The sequence below is a fragment of the Lycium ferocissimum genome, chromosome 11, assembly GCF_029784015.1.
Source record: "Lycium ferocissimum isolate CSIRO_LF1 chromosome 11, AGI_CSIRO_Lferr_CH_V1, whole genome shotgun sequence".
Lineage (NCBI taxonomy): Eukaryota > Viridiplantae > Streptophyta > Magnoliopsida > Solanales > Solanaceae > Lycium > Lycium ferocissimum.
Window position 1 is genome coordinate 26606298 of NC_081352.1, and position 19368 is coordinate 26625665.

The 19368-nt window shown below is 35.5% G+C and overlaps 3 long non-coding RNA genes across 4 annotated transcripts in view; all 3 read right to left on the minus strand.

The window, feature by feature from the left end:
• Nucleotides 1–560: 560 nt before the first annotated feature.
• Nucleotides 561–19368, minus strand: part of LOC132037466 (uncharacterized) — a 75783-nt gene continuing 56975 nt past the window's right edge. For both annotated transcript variants that reach the window (XR_009409899.1, XR_009409898.1), the window contains one exon: nucleotides 561–782. This is a non-coding gene — a long non-coding RNA (uncharacterized LOC132037466). The remainder of the gene's footprint in view (nucleotides 783–19368) is intronic.
• On the minus strand, nucleotides 9740–14321 carry LOC132036682 (uncharacterized). Its single transcript, XR_009409644.1, has 2 exons — nucleotides 14085–14321; nucleotides 9740–10735 (listed from the first exon to the last, which is right to left on the minus strand). It is a non-coding gene; the product is annotated as an uncharacterized LOC132036682 (long non-coding RNA).
• Nucleotides 11724–12631, minus strand: LOC132036683 (uncharacterized). Its single transcript, XR_009409645.1, has 2 exons — nucleotides 12501–12631; nucleotides 11724–12236 (listed from the first exon to the last, which is right to left on the minus strand). It is a non-coding gene; the product is annotated as an uncharacterized LOC132036683 (long non-coding RNA).

Sequence of the window (19368 nt, forward strand, 5' to 3'; positions counted from 1 at the left end):
AAGTTTCTTAAGCATAATGAAAACTATAGCATGAATAAAGCTCTTCGCCTTTTATTATCATACCTTTTTTCACAAGATAGAGACCAATTTGCTGGCAAGTAATAAGGAAAATGGAACCAAATACCTACGAGTTAAAGGTTGTATGAGTTAAAATCAACTAGTACTTTGTCATGTACAAAAATTGTTTAAAGCAAAGAAATCAAACAAAGAAAAGAAACAATATTTGGAGCATGGCATAAGCTTTTTCAGTTTGCCTTAACAATTATACGACTTGTGATTCAACTATCACAAAGCAACTTAGTGGCAACTGGTTCCAGCTAGACCATTGCCTGACAAAGGGTTAGGTCCAATTTTGGACGCCCATTTAAGAGGTGCCAAACTGACTCCATCAGCGATTTGAGATCTTTTTTTTTTCAATTACTGAGCAACTAAAGTTCTTATTCCATAAATATACCATTTGACCTTCTTTCTGCTCCAGCGAGAAGCAGAGAAGATAATTAGGAATAATTGAGTCAGCAATTTAACCTACTCTTCAAAAATAAATGGCTGAGGTGCTAAAATAATCACACAACAATTTACATACATATGATCGAAATCTGTTATATCCTATGAATTTAATGAATACACTTGACTGTTAGTCTATCATGTTAACCAATACTATGGCTGGCCATCTGCCTCCTGAGCTTCATATCTCAGAATTTCTATGATATAAACACAATTAGACAATAAATAAGCTTACCAACAGAGTTAAGTGTTCGATGAATCAAGTAGAAAGGGCATACCTGTGAAGTCCAAAAAGAAACAACCTTCAAAACATGAGTTATAGAAACACACGAATCCATAAAATATAGAAAGATCAATGGGATAGCTCTAGTTGGGCGCAATCCAATCAATTCATAGAAAGATGAAAGAAATTATCTCCTCAACTTTATTCCAAGATAAGAAAAATCCAAACTTGTCACAATCCGTAATATTAGACAACTGTTGTAGAGTTCAGTTAAAGAAAGTGGTGTCGTATCTCTTCGCATAATGGCTTCTACCAGTCAAAACCAATTATTTAGGCCGCATGGACTTACATTACCATGAACTCATAAATAAAAAATTTAAAAAAAAAAAAAAAATACCTAAACCTATGTGAATCCTCTTTTTGTTTGATTAATTGTCAAGTAATGCCATAAATCACTACATTGCCTGGAAGGGATATACTGACAACATTTCCATTGTTAGATACAATTCTAACAACCAAAAGTTCCTCAGGACATGGCTTTTATAGAACCTATGAGTTCACTGTTAGCTAGTTCACAACCTGAGAGTTTACTCAAAGCAATTTAGGGGACCTGGTCCCTGAACTGTTTTCACAGATAACAATGTAAAGTAAATAAGGCAAGATATTTGCGTGAAAAACTCCTTTCTCAAGGGATTAAAAAACACGACCTACCCTAGTAGGATTTCCAACTTCACTAAACTGAGCAACTTCAGATTACAACCTATTGCAACCTAGGAATTAAACTCCTAACCCTAACCCTTACAATACACCCATTGTAAGCACCTTTACAATAACTCTATTGCAAAGCTCCAAGTCTTGACTACCTCTAGCCAAATGACTCAACTGATACTTAGCTAACTCTAGCCAAGAGAACAAAGTTACAAAGATTGAAATATGTGCTATTATGATACTTCTTGACAAGCAGTGTAGGCGTACAAATTAAGAATATGAAACAAGACTCAACTATCCTAAGGACTTCAGATGACTTCAGTGGCAGGAACTAGTCCCTCTGATTGTTAAGATCTTATTCTTATGGGCACCTTGAGAAAGGTAGCCGTCACATTTGAGAGAAATATACCTTTTTAGATTTGCAAGTGTTAGGTCAAATAATGCCCAACATGTTGTATAAATATGAGACCAAATAGAGAGCATGTGAGAAACATGTGACCATGAATAATGACGTTTCAAGGACTTTCAATTCTATCATACATACAGCTGTGCTGCTGTAGTTCTGCTTGAACAGTGCAGCAGCTTTATAACTGTTAAGTACCGTGCACTGCTCTCATAGAACCCGATGGAGGACATGATCCTTGGATCGTTTCTCAATCATCAAAATTATGAAATGCTATAACTCATCAATTTCCCCCTTTTTATGATGACAAACTTGTAAGTGATATTCCCGCTGAGGACCAAGGTTTCTTCTTCAGGCTCAGATTGGATGGATAATGTAGCTTTTTCATGCTAGACTTTTAATATTTTCATGCTAGACTTTCAATCTTCATGTTGAAACATTTCACAACTATGAACAACTTCCCCTAGAGAACATGTCCCTCAGCAGCATTGTACCATACTAAGATCAGGTACCCTTGCAATATGTTGTTGCATCTTTTATCAGTATTTGGAAAACTAAGTTCCCTTTGTCAACATTCAACCTGCATAGGACTTCCCCCTGAGATCATGATCCTCAGGATTGGGTACCAATGGATTTGCATTTTTAGGATTACATCTTCCATTTGTACTTACCTTTCCACTTTCGTTAACACTTATACATGCACACAATAACATTAACAAGCTCAACTCACTTACAACACACACTTTTCCCCCTTTTAGCATTATTAAAAAAAAATACAGAAACACATGCAAGGAAAAGACTAGGACATTAACTCAGAGCCACCTGGGCAACATACCATGACAAGAGCAGGGCATATAGAGTAGAGTAAAGCAGTGCACAAAATAGAGTAGTTGCCCATAAAACAATAATTGAGTAAACATACCCAGCAGTGAGCAGTCACAAAAGCACAAAACACAATAATTTAAAGAGTCAAAACGGCCAATATCATAACAAAAGATGGATAAAACAGGGTTTGGGAAAAGCAAGATAGGGACAGGGCTGGGGTTGGAAAGGATTTACCGAGAGAAGGCTTTGAGGGCTGTTCTTTGATCCTGGATCATTTGATCATATAGCTCATCCAGCTTGTTCCTCAGTTCTTCGTTCTTAGCTCTCAACTTTGCATTAGCAGCTGTCAGTTCTGTGATAGGACTAGGTTCTTGAGCCTTAGCAGCCAGTTGTGTCTTTAAAACAACTACCTTAGCTTAAAGCCTCTCAATTTCTGCAAGAGCATGCTCCTGTGCCTCAATAAGACTAGAGATGGTTGAGTTGCTGCCAATACCTCCTTTCTTTTCCATACATTCATAGCCTTCCAAGGTTCCCATCATGAACATCTGCTTTTTAGTCCCTATAGTGGCTTTTCCTGTCTTAACCTTGAAGTGATCAAAGATTCTAGTTAGAAAGAAGCTATATGGAAGACCATGCTTTCCTTGTCTGGCATTAACCACCTTGATCATGTGTTCAATCATTATGGCTCGTAAATCGATACATTGATAATTTGCTAAAGCTTCAAGGAGAACTAGATCCCCGACAGAGGCAATGCAGCGTCTTTCCGCCCTTACAAGTAGTGTTTTGTTAACCAACTCAAACAACAGTTGGTACTCAGGCCGAAGCTGCTTCTTATAGAGCCTCTTCCCAGTCACAGACACTCCCTGTTTGACTATCACCTCTTTGAAAGCTAATAAAGCTTCCCTATTTACCATTTTAAAACATCAGTTGGAACACCAAGAATGTTATCCAATTTTGCTTCATTAATTTCAAACTCTGCCCCATTACAGCCATGACCAATGTTGAGTCATCGGTATACATCAAAGAGGCATAAAGTTCACTAACTTCATCCTTAAAAACACCTGGAGCAGGGGAAACAAACATATGCTCCCATTTCTGAAATTCAACTATCTCTAGCAGCTCCTTCATCCCTTTCTTTTCAGCAATATCATCGTCAAAAACTCTTCCAAGTAGAACTTTCTGCAATTTTAGATTTTTCTGCCTTTGTCATTCCAAATCCTTAGCCCTTTTTCTGTTCTTGAAGGAACCAGGTTCCTCTCCAGCATCTCTCTTTCGTTTCCTAGAGGGTCCAGTCTCATATTTCTCCTTTTCAACATTAACTTCTGCCTCATCTTCCATAACTTCCTTCCCTTTGTCTTCCTTTTGATTTTTGGAGTTTTTCCGCCTTAATTGAGATATTTCCACTTCTTCATCAGGCACATTCACTGTCTCTTCCTCATCAATCACACCATGCTTAAGTAGCCTTCTTCTCCTCCTTCCAACATTCTTGTTTCTCCTAGTCTTTTGAGCCGCCTCACGTTGAGCCTTGCTCCTTTGCCTAGTGGTGGGTGGCTTAGTAGTGATGTGCTTTCTTGCACTTTTACCATGTTGCCTTCCGCGATTTGAGGATCTTTTGAATGTGGTTTTCAAAACAACATCATCATCTAAATCAACAATATCTTCCCGAAATGGATTAGAGGGACCGGGTCCCTTCTCAAGAAAAGAATCGCCTAACGGTACGACTACAATAGACGGGATATTCACAGTGTTTTCTATATCCAAAATTTCCGTTAATGGACTAGTTCCCTTATTAGTGACCCTTTTTTCTTGATCGTGAACATTTTTCGTTTGAATCCTACCCTCTACAGTATTCACAATATCACCAGAATCAGTAATAAAATTTTCCCTTTCATTTTCTACGTCCAACCATTTTTTAGATAAATTTTCAACAATATCAGAATCTCCCATACTTTATCACTTATTGGAGGAATGAAGTTACCTGATTTTAGAGGTCCTTCCTCAGAATCTCCATTATCAATGACCTTTTCTTATTTTTTATCACCATCAACCCTGGTAGTCTCATGCATGATCATAGAACTTGATTTCTCAGCATCCCCTTTTTGATCCTCGATAACCATATTCTTGGTGGACTCAGCTTGGCTTGAAACTTCAACTCCATCATCTTTTTCCTCAAGCTCCTCAGTAGTTAGAAGGAAATTTGAGATAGTGAGAGTTTGACCACTTTATTCTGAGTTACCCTTTTCATTTGGAGCAGGGGTTATGGAGGATGAAATGAATTTCTTTGGGTTTTGAATCTTGCGACTCCTAGAGGGACCAGAAACCATGGACTTTGGGGGTGAGATGGATGAGTTTTGGTCAGTCGAGATTAGTGCTTCTTAGGGTAATTCTAGCGGTTTTAGGTCTAATGGAATTGCGCTTCGAAAAAAGGGAGAGAAGGGTTCATTTCTGGTATGATGGACAGGATGGAATCATCTTGAGACATGGTCAATTTTGGAACAAAAACTACACAGGAATGAGAATGCTACACGGAGAGACAGAAGATGAAACGAGCGAGAGAGAAGAAGACATGAATTTTTATTTAAATGAGAATGTAGGGAACTGGTAAGTTGACAAAAAGAACTTTTCCTACACGCCTGGATTGCTCAGAGAATATGAATCATTTTGGGCTCCAATTTTTAAAAGTGGTTGGAGAAATTTAATTACATTATGCCTTTATGACAAGTTAAAAAATATATGAGTGCTAAAGAGACTGCTCACCTGAGTCATAGGAACCAGGTTCCTTGATGTTCTTTTAAGAAGTAGGAAAAGACTCTGAAAAATGCAATGTCCCCAACACTTATGTGATCCTAAAGATGCCATGTATGTATCCATGTAACAGTACAGAGGTGAATTAGATTCAAAAGAAAAAAAAAACTTTTAGCACTGTACCTTTTCTTTAATCATAACGAATCATTTTGGGAATCTTGAGAAGGAGTAGCTAGATGAGCTTCATCAAGCACAATTTCAAGTGATTTCTTTCCAAAATGCTCCCTGCTCAGTGCCTTAGTGAAGATATCTGCTACTTGGTCCTCTTTCTTGCAGAACTTCAAATAGATCAACCCATTTTCAACATTATCCCTCGGGAAATGGTGCCTTACATTAATGTGCTTGATCCTTTTATGTTGCACTGAATTTTTGCCATGTTAAGTGCAATAGTATTGACATACAATAAGAGCACACACCCAGTAAGCACACCAAAACCTCAAGTTGTTGTTTGATCCATAGAAATGGAGAGCTGCGAGAGGTGGCAACCACATACTCAGTTTCAGCAATAGAAAGAGCCACTGAATTTGTTTCTTTGTACCAAAACAAATCAACCATGATCCCAGAAGGTCTGACATTCCAGATGTGCTCTTCCTATCTACCAAGTATCTTGTTCCTCTCAAATTGATAAAGCTCTTCTTTTATATCAGTAATCTAATCAGCATTATTCATAAGAGGATGAGATCTTTTGTGCTTCCAGTTTGATACTTGAACATCAGTATTTGAGAGACCAGGTGCCTCTACATTTGATCTATCATTTGCATCTATAGACCCATGATCTCTACTTCTTGCTTAGCCCTACGAGTACTTGACGTATCGTCAGCTACTCTCTCTTTAGCTTCACCATTTTTGGCATCAAACTTTCTCAACGCCTCCTTACCATTTTTGAGAATAAAACATTTGCATCTTATTGCCTTAGGTAAGTCAGCTTGGGTTTCTTTTCATCCAGCAATTCATAGGGGATCTTCTCAAGCAAGGACCCGATCATGCACCTGCTCCCCTCTTATGCAAGCATCACATGCCTTGTGATCTTTGAATTTTATATTTGACAGCCCATAGACCAGGTCCTTCGCAAAAAGCTGGTGCAACAAGGAGAAGCTTGCTTGTCCAACTCACTTTTTGCACACAGTTTTTTTTTTTTTTTTTTTTTTTTTTTTGCAATTGGTGACAATGCAAGAACAGGACAAGATTTCTTAGTTTTCTTTTAGTTTCCTTTATCACAGATTTGGGACAGACTCAATAGATTATACTTCAAGCCATTCACATAGTACACCTTTTCAATTGCATGGGAGAGTGTCTCGCCAATTGCCAATACCAAGAATATATCTTTTCTTGTCATTTTCAGAAGACACTCTCCCACCTTAAGAGGCCTTGAGTGAGAGGAAATCATCCATTTTTCCAGTCATATGCTTCGAGGTAATCCTATCTATATACCAATTTTTTTCGCCTCCTCTCTCAAATCTTAACAACAATCTAAGTCATTCATTAGATTTAGGAACCCAAATTAGTTTGGGTCCCCTAAAATGATAGCGAGTGAATTAAGCTTCTTGTGAATTAAGCTTCTTTTAGTCTGTACAAGTAGAAAAATTTTTCTCTTTTGAGGAACAGGTCCCTCTATTCTAAATTCCTTTTCAAGACATTTCTCATTTATCTGAACAACTTGAATTTTGGCTTTGCATCCATCTTTAAAAAGACATGTTTGACTGCAGTAAGTACATCGCCAATTTTTAGAGGTGGTAACATGTTTTCTATGTGATTTGTAGGGGATTTTTGCCTTATGAAAGTTAATTACTTGCGTGCCACCATCGCTCTTGTACATAGAAACAATTTCATCAGTGGACCAGGTGCAACAAAGTGACTTGTCAGGATCGGCTTTAACCTTCATTATATCCTCTTGTAGTTGTTTACTCTCATCTAACTCATGAATCTCTTTTTCTTTCTTCGGAGTATTCACCTATTTTTTCATTTGAGTCTTTAACAGAGATGTCTCTCTTGTTACTTCAACAACTTGTTCCTTCAGATCTATAACGGAGACTAACAAGTCATCCTTTTCACGTTCTAATCCACAAGTTTCCTCATTTAAAGCATTCTTCTTTTTCATGAGGATGTGAAAGGCATCAATTAACACATTTGCCAACGACGTCAATTTTTTATGAGAGCAATTTTTCAAGTTTTTCTGAACTTCAAGAAAATTTACCTCAACATTCTCATCATCATTGTCAGCAACAAATCTGGCTATGAGTGTAAAGGTTGACTCATATTCTGAAGGTTCATTGACGACAACAATCATAGATGTGTCTCACTTTTAAATCTACATCTTGAGATTTCTTTCGAGAGAGTCTCCCCGACCAACCACGGCATTGCATCAGCTTTATCAACATCATTACTTCCTACGGATCCTTCAGATGAATTTCTTATTAGGGACACAATAATCACCTCATAGCCACCTTTTCAATATTGTTTTTGTGATAGTCAAGCTTAGGAAGAGGACACTCTTTAATGAAGTCTCCATCCTTCTTACATTTGTAACAACAATGTCTTCCTTTTAAGCTCCTGCTAAGACTTTCTTTCTTTGGGACCTCACCATTTCTTCGAACCATCTTTCAAAAACTTTGAGTGAGATATGCCATATCGGAGTCATCCATTGAAAAAAAAGAAGAAGTGAAGACTTTACTTTCATTTCTTGTTCTTTTAAAATTAATTCCTTGACCTTGAGAACCAGGTTTTCCTCTTTTTTTTTTTTTTTTTTGGCTTCATTCTTTCCGGATCTTGAATGGACTCACCATCCTTCATCTCTATAAAAATATGCATCCTTGTCTTCCACCATCCATAGTGCTTTCTATTTTATCTTGGTGGTCTTGTGATATAATGTCCTTCCTCTAGGTTTGAGGAACTATCCATGAGAAAGATCTTTTCTAGGTGTTAATCTTTTAGAAAGAACCCGCTCTTTTCTTATTGTGGTTGTTGTTCTTGAATCGATACCCGATTGATAGAACCTATGAGTTCTATTTCAAGCTAGTTCATAACTTGGCTCGAGAGAGCTTACTTGTTATTTTGCCTTTTCGAATTAATAATTTGCGGTTTAGGGGACTTGTCCCCGAGAGAAGCCTCAATTTTCATTTCGTAAAGATAATAATGGAAAATAAATAAGGCAAGATATTTACATGGAAAGCTCCTTGCTCAAGGGATTAAAACCCACGACCTAACTTAGTAGGATTTTCAACTTCACTAAACTGAGCAACATGAAATTACAACCTATTGCAACCTAGGAATTAAACTCTTAATCCCTAACCTTTACAATACACCCATTGTAAGCACCTTTACAATAACTCTATTGCAAAGCTCCAAGTCTTGACTACCTCTAGCCAAATGACCCAATTGATACTTAGCTAACTCTAGCCAAGAGAACAAAGTTACTAAGATTGAAATCTGTCCTACTATGATACTTCTTGACAAGCAGTGTAGGAATACAAATTAAGAACATGAAACAAGACTCAATTATCCTAAGGACTTCAGATGACTTCAGTGGCAGGAACTGGTCCCTTTGATTGTTGAGATCTTGTTCTCGTGGGCACCTTGAGAAAGGTAGCTGCCACACTTGAGAGAAATATACCTTTTAGATTTGCAAGTGTTAGGTCAAATAATGCCCAACATGCTGTATAAATATGAGACCAAATAGAGAGCATGTGAGAAACATGTGACCATGAATAGTGACGTTTCAATGACTTTCAATTCTATCATACATACAAGTTTGTCTTTGCTTCAATGACTCTAATTCTATCATAACGATTAGCGACTTTATATTGTTAAGTACCGTGCTCTGCTCTCATGGGACCTGATGGAGGACCTGGTCCTTGGATCGTTTGTCAATCATCAAAAATTATGAAATGCTATAACTCATCAGGCTTTGATTAAAGACAAAAAATTCGAGAGATAATCGATCCGACTTTTGCCAAAAGAGTACTCGTTTCTTCCAGCCTTAAAACTCTATGTTTAATATCTTTGATTCTTTACTTAACTAGTTTTATATCGTTAATGCATTAGTGTATAGATCTTTTATTTATATGCCAATCGACTTTCAGCAACTAGTAGTTGTATAATGAGCAAATAATTAACAAAAGAACTCTCTTTTCCTCTATGGCCTCTATCAGGGCTATTTTGATGCATTTTGTGCTATCAACTATCAAAGACAACCCGTATCTCATATCTTTGGCAAACTTTCTCTATATGTGTAGCCTTGAGTAATTTGACTGTAGAGCCACAAGAGAAACATATTTGGGTAGGAAAGAGAACTTTGTTATATTGGTTTCTATCTAACATAAAAAATGAAAAGTTTCATCAATAACCCCCAAAAGTAGTTGAAGCCTTTTCAAATTAGAATTGTTCAATCGCAAAATCGCAATCACTGAAAATGAGTAATCAACAAGCAATATTGCTAACCGAGGAGTTTACGCGATTCTATTCGTACACTTCCATGAAAAATGCATTCATGATCATAAACATGCTGATGGAAAAACACCAGCAGAGGTACTTTAACCTTGGTGAGAATGATGGTATCATCCTCTGTTCAGAATAAGAACAACCAAATATATGAGCAAGATGCAATAAAATGTGCTACTCGAAATTATGAATGTAGCAACCCCTAATTCAATGAAAGATTACAAGGTAAAATAAACCTCTACTTTAATAAAAGAAGAAGAAGATTACAAAGTAAAGCTACCTTACGAGTGTATAGAATTATATAATCTAATAAAACGACGTACTATTGCTTATAGTAATTAATAGAAAGCTAGTCGAAATTGTTTGTCAGAAAAAGGTTTGGTCAAGAACGGAATCATGGACACGAAATATCAATTGCCTAAATAATTAGTATGAGAAGATTAACTTGTTTTCTTTTCTTTTCTCAATTAGTGAGCAACAGAAGTTTTTACTGCATAAATTTACTCTCTCTCTTCTTTCTGCTCAAGAAGAGAAGCAAAAGTAAATAAGCAAGAATAATTAAGTCAACAATTTATCCTACTCTTTGAAAATAACAACTGAGGTGCTGAAATAATAACATACGAGATCTAAATTCGTTAACTTCTATGACTATACTTGACTGGATGGAAGAGATTCTCATAGGGTAAGCACAAAATACCTTGTTGGGTCCAAAATTAGACAGTAACTAAGCTTCATAGCTACTCAAAATTTCTATGATGTAAACAAGATTAGATAGTAAGTGAGCTCACCAATGTGTTAAGTGCTTGACGGACCAAGTAGAAAATGCATACCTGCAAAGTCCAAGAAAATTAACCTCCAAAAACATGAGTTATAGAAACACACGAATCCAAAAAAATATAGACAAATCAGCATAACTGCTCTAGTTCAATGCAATTGCAATCTGACATAAACAGGAAATAAATCTCACATAAACAGGAAATAAATCAACTTCATTCCAAAAAAAAAAAAAAAAAAAAAGGTAATCCAAAACTTGTAATATGTCATTATATTAGACAGTTGTTGGAGATTTTAGTAAGAGAATCAGCATCGGTGTTGATATTTTTCCATTCTACTGGCAGAATAAGATTTTTTTTCCTTGTACAACAAACGATAGGAGAACATAAAGAATGTAGATCAAACACGTTAGTGACTTTTGATAACGTCCAAATCCACTCTCCAAAAAGAAAGTGTACACGGTTGTTGCAATTTAGTTTACCCAACTATGAGTCGGGGTCGATCCCACGGAGAACAATATAAAGGCGATTAAGAAAGTTAAGGATTTATCACCGACTAAGCTCAGCCAAACACATTTTCAATATTTGATTTTTTATTTTAAAAACTAACAAAGACAAAATTAACCTTGAAAGTAAGTAAAATGATCAATGGCCACAAGCATGGATACAAGGGAATTTACACTAAAGTAATGATCCAATATATTTTACGATTTTACAACTAAGAGCGAGTTTATGTTAATAGATAATGGTTTCTAAAATCTCATTGAAAGTCTTCCAACCAAATCAATGAATTTCACTTTAAACTTTTCTAAGCTTTAGAGTGTGATATTAAGCGCTACCAATTGAATCTCAAGTTAACTTTCCTATTCCTAGCTCAAGTTATAAGATGGGGTTTAAAGCCCCAAATCCTTGTTAATTAATCTTTCCAACCTCAATATTACTCTTACGAGCTCAAATCGAAGTAAATAGGCGAGTCCTAGGATTAGCTAATCCCTTAAGAAACATTCAAAAACAAGATTAATTGAAGAAACAATGACCCACTTCATTAGAGATAAACATCATTCAATACATAAGCATAACAATAGTTTCATCCAAAACTTTAACAATGTATATTTTCATAAACAAGTTTCAAGTAATGGAATAGAGTACTACACACTTAAATAGTCAATACATAGCAAGAAAAAGAAGAAATGAGTAAAGAATTAAAAAATTCTCATAAAAAATCTTCAAATCTTTATTCCCCAAGTGTGAGTGTAAGAATCCTAAGCTCTCCAAGATTTGTATGAAATGGCCAAAGATGATGGTATTGTCTTCCAAGTGTTGCTTTTAAGGTTTCCAAAAACTTCCCAATAACAAGTGACGAAAATAGCCCCCAACTTTTTAGATTTCAAATTTACAAATCTGGCCACTTTTTGCACTTCTAACCAATTTTTTCCATTTTCTTCATTTTAGCTCCTTTTTGATTTGTTTTTACTTGGTTTCTTCCAATGCTCTTCTCAAACATATAAAACTTGTTTTTACTTGATTTATTCCAGTGCTCCTCTCAAACATATAAAACCTGCAAAATGAAAGTAAACGACATTAAATGCACTATTTTCTCAATCAAAACTTAACAAAAATCTAAGATTAAAGAAGAAATAAATTGGTAAATACGAACTTATCAACTTTATCCGAAATCTCAAATACATATTTATTTGTTCTTAAAGAAGAGACCATACTATTTCAGTCAAAAAATTTAAAAGGAAGAAAATCAATCACCCCCAAAAGCATGCGTCAAATGTTAGAGCTTGTGAACAATTTCCTCCGTATGACCAAAGCTCACCTGCAACAGGTAAATCCAATCATAACATGAGAATAAAACTAATGGTAGCGTATGAAGCAAAATTGAACGTCCATGAACAGAAGCCACTAAGCGTGAAACAGAGAGAAAAGAAAACAAAACAAGAATAAAAAGGGTTGTAAAGATGGTGAATCTAGTTGCATACCTAAACTGGAAGCTTATAACACGTGTCTCCAACAAAGGAAATAAAAAGGGTTATAAATAAAGATATTCGCAAATATATAACACCTCAATGCAGTAGTTGTCTATTTTTTTCTCGGTGCTGTATATGAAGTATTAGTCGATATTGTTGGCAAAATAGTAGTTATCAAGCAAATAAATTTGAATTAAACTTGAATTAGCTTAAATTATCTTATATAAAGTAAACAGAATAAATAGAAGGAAACAAATATGGTAGTCTCAGTGAAACACAAAGAAGCTTGTAACAAAAAAATTAAAGCAAATGGCCTAACTGAAGTAAATACTAACCGAAATCACATAAGCATAGGTCAGTGTAATCAATAATGGAGTGGTAGTCGGCTGCTAGGTCAATGTTAGCATCATTTCGGACCATTTAATTTTTGTGCTTAATCGCTCATTCCATGGCATGTTCTTCGCCTCTTTCTACAACTTCTCATCTTCGGACATTGTAACATTTTTAGTATAACTAAATTTCATATTATAAAGTTTCAATTGCCCCCATTTGTCCACCGGAAACTTCCCTATAAGTTCTTATTTGCAAAATAAAGTTTAGCTCAATCTTTCTATGACAAATTTGACAAGAACTTTAAGCTTGAGCCATCCATTTGTTGACTCAACATTGAATTTGCTTCCTTTCTAAATAAGTTTTTCTGAATTTTAACACCAACTTTAGACAAAGACAGGTATCATACGCTTAATAAGTTCATATATCATGTCCAAAGAAGCCAAGATAAGTTCACCAAAGGGTATTATGCCTGTTACACTTTCCAGTGGTTGCTATTGACTTGGAACATGGTCTAAATAGTTTGAAAAGTTACCAGCTACCATGGCTCAAAAGAAGAGGAGTACGTGGTTAAATCTTGAAATTGTAGGTCCATTTGTTCTTTTAAGTTTTTTATGCCACCGGTGCTCAGACAAAAAAACAAACATATGGCATTCGAATTCCCTGTTACTAATCAGCTGTAAATGCCATCACAAGGAAAGCCCTTTTTACCAAAAATAAGCTTTTAAATTCTTACAGCAGCAGTAATACTGTGGTCTCAGAGTAGAAATTTTGAACAGAATGAGCAATAGCTTGGCTCAGTTTGAGCCACTAAAAATCTAATTAGGAAACAGACTTATAGAGGTGTCTTTTTGAAGGGAAAAAGGGACATACAGAGGTGTGATTTAGAAATGTAACCCAGAAAGGGACAAAGGACTACGATGGAGCCACTGTTTCAGAGAGAAATTAGATATAAAGTGGAAATAATAAAGGGCTTTGCTGAATCACACATAGAAACAAAGAAGGCGATAAAATTAATCAACATCCAAAAAAAAAAAAAAATTGAATGTTATGTGTATCCCTATGGAAAAAGAACTAAGCTAGATAGTCGACAAGTATTATACCTACTTCGGAATATCCAAGTCTAATATCTGCTGGTACATAAGTTTCAGTTGACAATAGCCATGTCTGAGCTTCAAATCTTTCAATTGTCTAGCTTTGAAATGAAAGTTTAATTAAATTATTACAACATAAACCTCAAACCTTAAGTTAAAATCTCAAAATCAAAATTAACACAAATTACTTCATGCAACACTTCTCGGATGCAAAGAAGTAACATAAAAAAACAATAATACAAAGAAACAGAGAACAATAATCAACAGAGGAAGAGGAAGAGGAAGAGGAAGAAGAAGAAGAAGAAGAAGAAGAAAATCAAAGAGCAAATGAATAATGAAGAAGAAGGAAGTAAAAGAGAGAGTAAACCTAGCACTTGTTTTGCATTTGAAGATGGACGGACAGGTGTATCTCTTGAAGCTTGTAATTACTGATTAACCCTTCGTTGTCCATATGACCCACTCTTATTATACAGTTAAAGAATAATATATGTGTGTGTATATTTTACTATATATAATAAAAGCCGTGATTTCGATTAGGGGTAAAACCGTAATTTACTCCGCTCTCATTATTAATTTAAAAATAGGCCTCTCTTTCTACCCTCTTCTGTGTGTATATTTTACTATATATAATAAAAGCTCTCTCTTCCTTCAAACTTTAAAAATAGTCTCTCTTTGATCTCTGATAACCTTCCTCGATGTCAGTAACCATGTCGATGTCGATTTCTCTTTGCATGTTTATATACAGCAAAATCTGAGCCCTAAAATTTTTACTATGACACCCAATTCGATTCATCAGTTTTTAGCTCAAAGTTTAGGTAATCGGAGACAAAAGAGGATTTTTCAGGGTGGTTGACTGTCGCCGGTATGCCTATGATTTGTTTTTTGCTCTAATCAACAGCTCTTTTAGCGCATATGCTCTTCCTTTTTCTGCTTCTGCCTACTACTACAGCTAATTTTCACAAATAACCACTTTTATGTCCCTGTAAATAAGAAATTGCACGTTTTGTCCTTCAAATGGCTGGTCTTTAATTTTTGAGCATAAGTGCCAATGAACCGATTTATTGATGTTGATTGATCTGAAAAATGGGTTGTGAAGATGATTTGCTTCTCTCAAGGCTATAATCTATTCCACTGCGTTTAGAAAATCTGATCCGTATCTTGGCAGGGCCACCCGGTAGGGCATCCGTTTGCAAACTGGTGAGAGGAGTGGAGTGGGCTATTGTTATGGGATTTTGCCCTATTCTCCTTGGACCTCCATCACTATCAGGGGCGGATTTAAAGGAGTATTTTTCGGTACACCAAAGAGGCGAAAAATTACGGTGTATATATAAAATTTAGATTTTACGTGCTATATTAACTTTTATTACTAACTGATTTCTTCCTTTTTTTTTTTATATTCACTTTTTGTTCCTTCTTCGTATGATCACTATTGACAAAAATGGTTAGGGTACTGAAGGCTATTGCAGTATTTTTTGGTAGCTTGTGCTCTATTACTAACTGATTTCTTCGTTTTTTTTTTCCCTCTTCGTATTCGTTAGGGTTCTTATCGTACTTCCTTCTTCGTCTTTTTTTCTTCCGTGTTTTTTATGGGTTATCTTCATACTTCCTGCTTTTGCAAACATCGCTGTTGTGTGCTAAATCGGAGAGTCTTGACTCATTCCAGGCTCAGCTTCATCTTTTTTTTTTTTTTTTGCTCCTGTTTCCCGTTTGTTCGATTCTCATTCTCGACCATCTTTTCTTAGGGTGTGTTTAATCTGTTCGTGAATGTCAGTAATTATTTTTAAATTGCCTTGCCTATTAATCTCTATCCTTTAGTTGGAGTACAAACATTATTAATAATTCCAATTCTGAACATGTTAATATTGGTAGCAGTTTCAATGATGAAAAAGTTCTGATCAGTGAAGTTTTACTGCGAAATAAGAATGGTGAAGAACTTAAACGGAAGCAATATTTACTCACCCAGAAACTTCTTTTCTTCATTAAATTTATTCGAAAACAAAAAAACTGAAAACCTTTTTTTAAAAAAAAAAAAATCTCTAATCTACGTGTAAAATAGTTGGCAGCCTTTGAATTAGTCACTAATCCACGTAGGAGTGAGTGTAATTCATGCATGTGACCTGCCAGAAAATTGTGTATACGTATTCAACTTTAGACATCGGTTTCCAACTTGTTCTGCGCCATTCGGTTTCTCGGGAGTTAAATTAGCATACGCTCTCGCTATCACGTGAAGAGTACTCGGTAAAAGCATAGCCAATTCATATGTTGCTCTTACGTTAATCCTTTGGTGAAAGAGAACTCTTTAGAGGGAGAAGAAGACAGAGAGGTAGCATCTGGAACTAAAAGGGGAGTTGAAACACGCTTTCAATATGCTTGAGATTAATTTTACTGATGAAGAAATCAGTGATCTATTTCAAGCGTGTGATATTAATGAAGATATGGGAATAGAGTTCAGCGAATTCGTCGTAACTTCCATTTTATCAGAATGTTCTCAAACATTCAGCTGTTTCTAAAATCAGAAATGTGCTATTTGTGCGGCCATAATTTCAGAGTGTGGGTAAACTTTTAACATATGCATGTTATAAGTGAATGTCATGAAATCTAGGATTGGTGGTTTGTTATCTTTGCCTTTGTTGCATTCTGGTATCTGGTGGAAAAGAGGCAGCTTTGTTGCTAAATTAAGCATTATGTAGTACACATCTGTTCTTTACCATCTTTTACCAAAGGTCTTCAGTTTTGCAATCAAACAGCGACATACTCATCGCCTCCTTGATTGATTTTCTCTCTTCCCCATCTCTTTCATTGCTCTTCTATGGTAAGTCTGTAAGTAATGCTGATTTTATTATGCTGATTTTACTATTGCTGAATTAACCTAATTTCACATCCTACTGCAAAAAAACCGTTGAGAATTATTGAAGTAACGGTAGAAATTTTCTGTTCACCTATGTCTTGGGATCCCAGATGGGAACGAGGTTAAGAAAATATTCTAGGCGGAAGGTGCTTATGACTTTGAATCACAAGCTTCAATTTCAGAATTTGAAGGCAAACTGGGAGTTCTGACTTTGGTTCTAGCAGGTATGTTTCTCTGTAAATAGATTTTGCCCATATCTTCTTCTCTTTTCCTTCAACTTTTTCCCTTGCTGGATTTTATTTTTGGGTTTCTCTCCGTCCTTCATCGTTTCGAAATTCAATTGCTGTTGTGGGTTCTCTTTGGCTGCTTCATCTCTCATCTTCCTACCCCCTCGAATCTTCTTGTGTTTTTCTTAATCTTTTATTCTTCATCGTTCTCTTTCGGTAAAATTAGTTTTGGTGCATAAGTGGCTGCCAAAATATTTGCAAATTAACATTTTAAAAAGAAGTGTATTTGTAGCAGTATAGGAAGCCAATATAGGCCAAACATATTTGAATTTTCAATCATGTCATTCACTTATTAGAGGCCTGAACCAATAAAGTTTAAATCTGAACTTACTCATATCTATAACCAGTTGTCAGCTTTAGTTTAGAAGTCTTCACCTTTGCCTTTTGCATCAAAGAAAAAAGAAAAGTTACATGTCAAAATTGGCAATGTCAGTAAAAAATGGCAGTTCTTATGCGAAAGTTTCTGTTTGTTTTGGTTGTTTTATGGAATTACTTGATTTTATTGTGCTAAATGCAGTTTAACAATCTTTAGTGTCTGAGTTTCGGTTCTTTTTTAGTCCTTGATACCCCCTCGGTTTGTTTGGAAATCATGGTAGTGGAAATGTGCCTGGGGTTAAGAAAAATGACAAAACGACAGAAAGGTAAATTATGCTAATGGAGTTTTGATGGGTATCTGGTAGGTAATTTTGTACTAGACTTGCGCACTGCTGCCACCAAAATGTCCGGTAATAGGCTTCGATCATCCGACATTTTTGCCCTTCTCGCTTTTGACTGATGTTTTAATGAAAAAATGTGTATGAACTTTCAGATGAAGTTAAAGGGTAGTTGCTGTAGTAAAAGACACTTTTTTTTTTTTTTTTTTTTTTGAGTGGCTACTTTATTGATTTCATCTAAACACAGAACAAAGGAGATCAACCTCCTTGTACCTACCTTGTATGGACATCCCCATACTAAGGGAATTGTAGGATTTCTGATAAGCTTACAAAAGTATGTTACAGGAAGAGTAGAACCTCTTCATCTATCCATAAGGCATTAAGGAACATCAAAAGAGTAAATCCTATCTAACCTCCTATCTATATTACAACAGTTTGAACTAATATTATTCCGGAATGTTGGCATATATATATATATATATATAAAGCTTTTGGTCTTTCTTTGCTCTCTAATTTCTCCTCTATTTCCTAATCCTATATATATATATAAATATAATTCGAATCTTCTTTAGCACTCACTGAGTCATGAAAGATAAAAGGAAAAGAATTGTCTTGCCTGATAGTCACGTCAATATCGTAGTTGAGGAACGTCCAATGCTAGAACTATTACATATATCTAAGGGTTATTATTTGAAATATCGTATAATTTGGACACAGCATATATATATCAGTACTACCGAAATTAATTGGTCAATTTAACCACACGAAGTTCGTAGATTTGTATGTTTGGGAGATTAATATCAGTGTTCCTACATTTTTTGTTATTGTGAAAGATTACAGTTTTCTTTAGAGTATCCGGTAAATTGTCTTTCCCCATCAGTTGTGAATGTATTGCTTATTTATCTTGCAGCCAATATAAGATCGTGGTCTAAGCACATTAAATTGAGATGTGTATGTGCTGATGTTGAGAGGACTATGTCTAAAAATAAAGATGGGAGCGACTCAGCTGTTAAAATACTTGAAATTGATGCATATAATGAGAGATGTACGAGGATGGATTCACTTTAGATGCAAAGGGGCTTCAGACCAATCAATGGTACTTACTGAGGATTTTCACCTTCTATAGCAACATGGAGACTACTTGGTTTCTCAGTATGTAAGTAGCGGAAAATGTAAATAGTACAATCATATATGATGTATGATGTAAAGAATGTGATACTTGAAAATGTAAATAGTTCAATCATATATGATCTAAAGAATATGATACTTCATATCTAACATAATGTTTCACTTGCAAATCATACAGTATCTGTGAATAATTTGTTTCAAAATGATAAAATCAAACAGTTTATATATGATTTCCATGCTTATTTACATGCACAGCTTGTTATTACTACAATCTTGTGTCAAAACAAAATTAAAGATTAATAGTCTCAATTTTCACAAAGTTGGGCCGGTGCTGGCACGGGCCATGTCTACCTAGTACGTGTGTGTGTGTGTGTTTG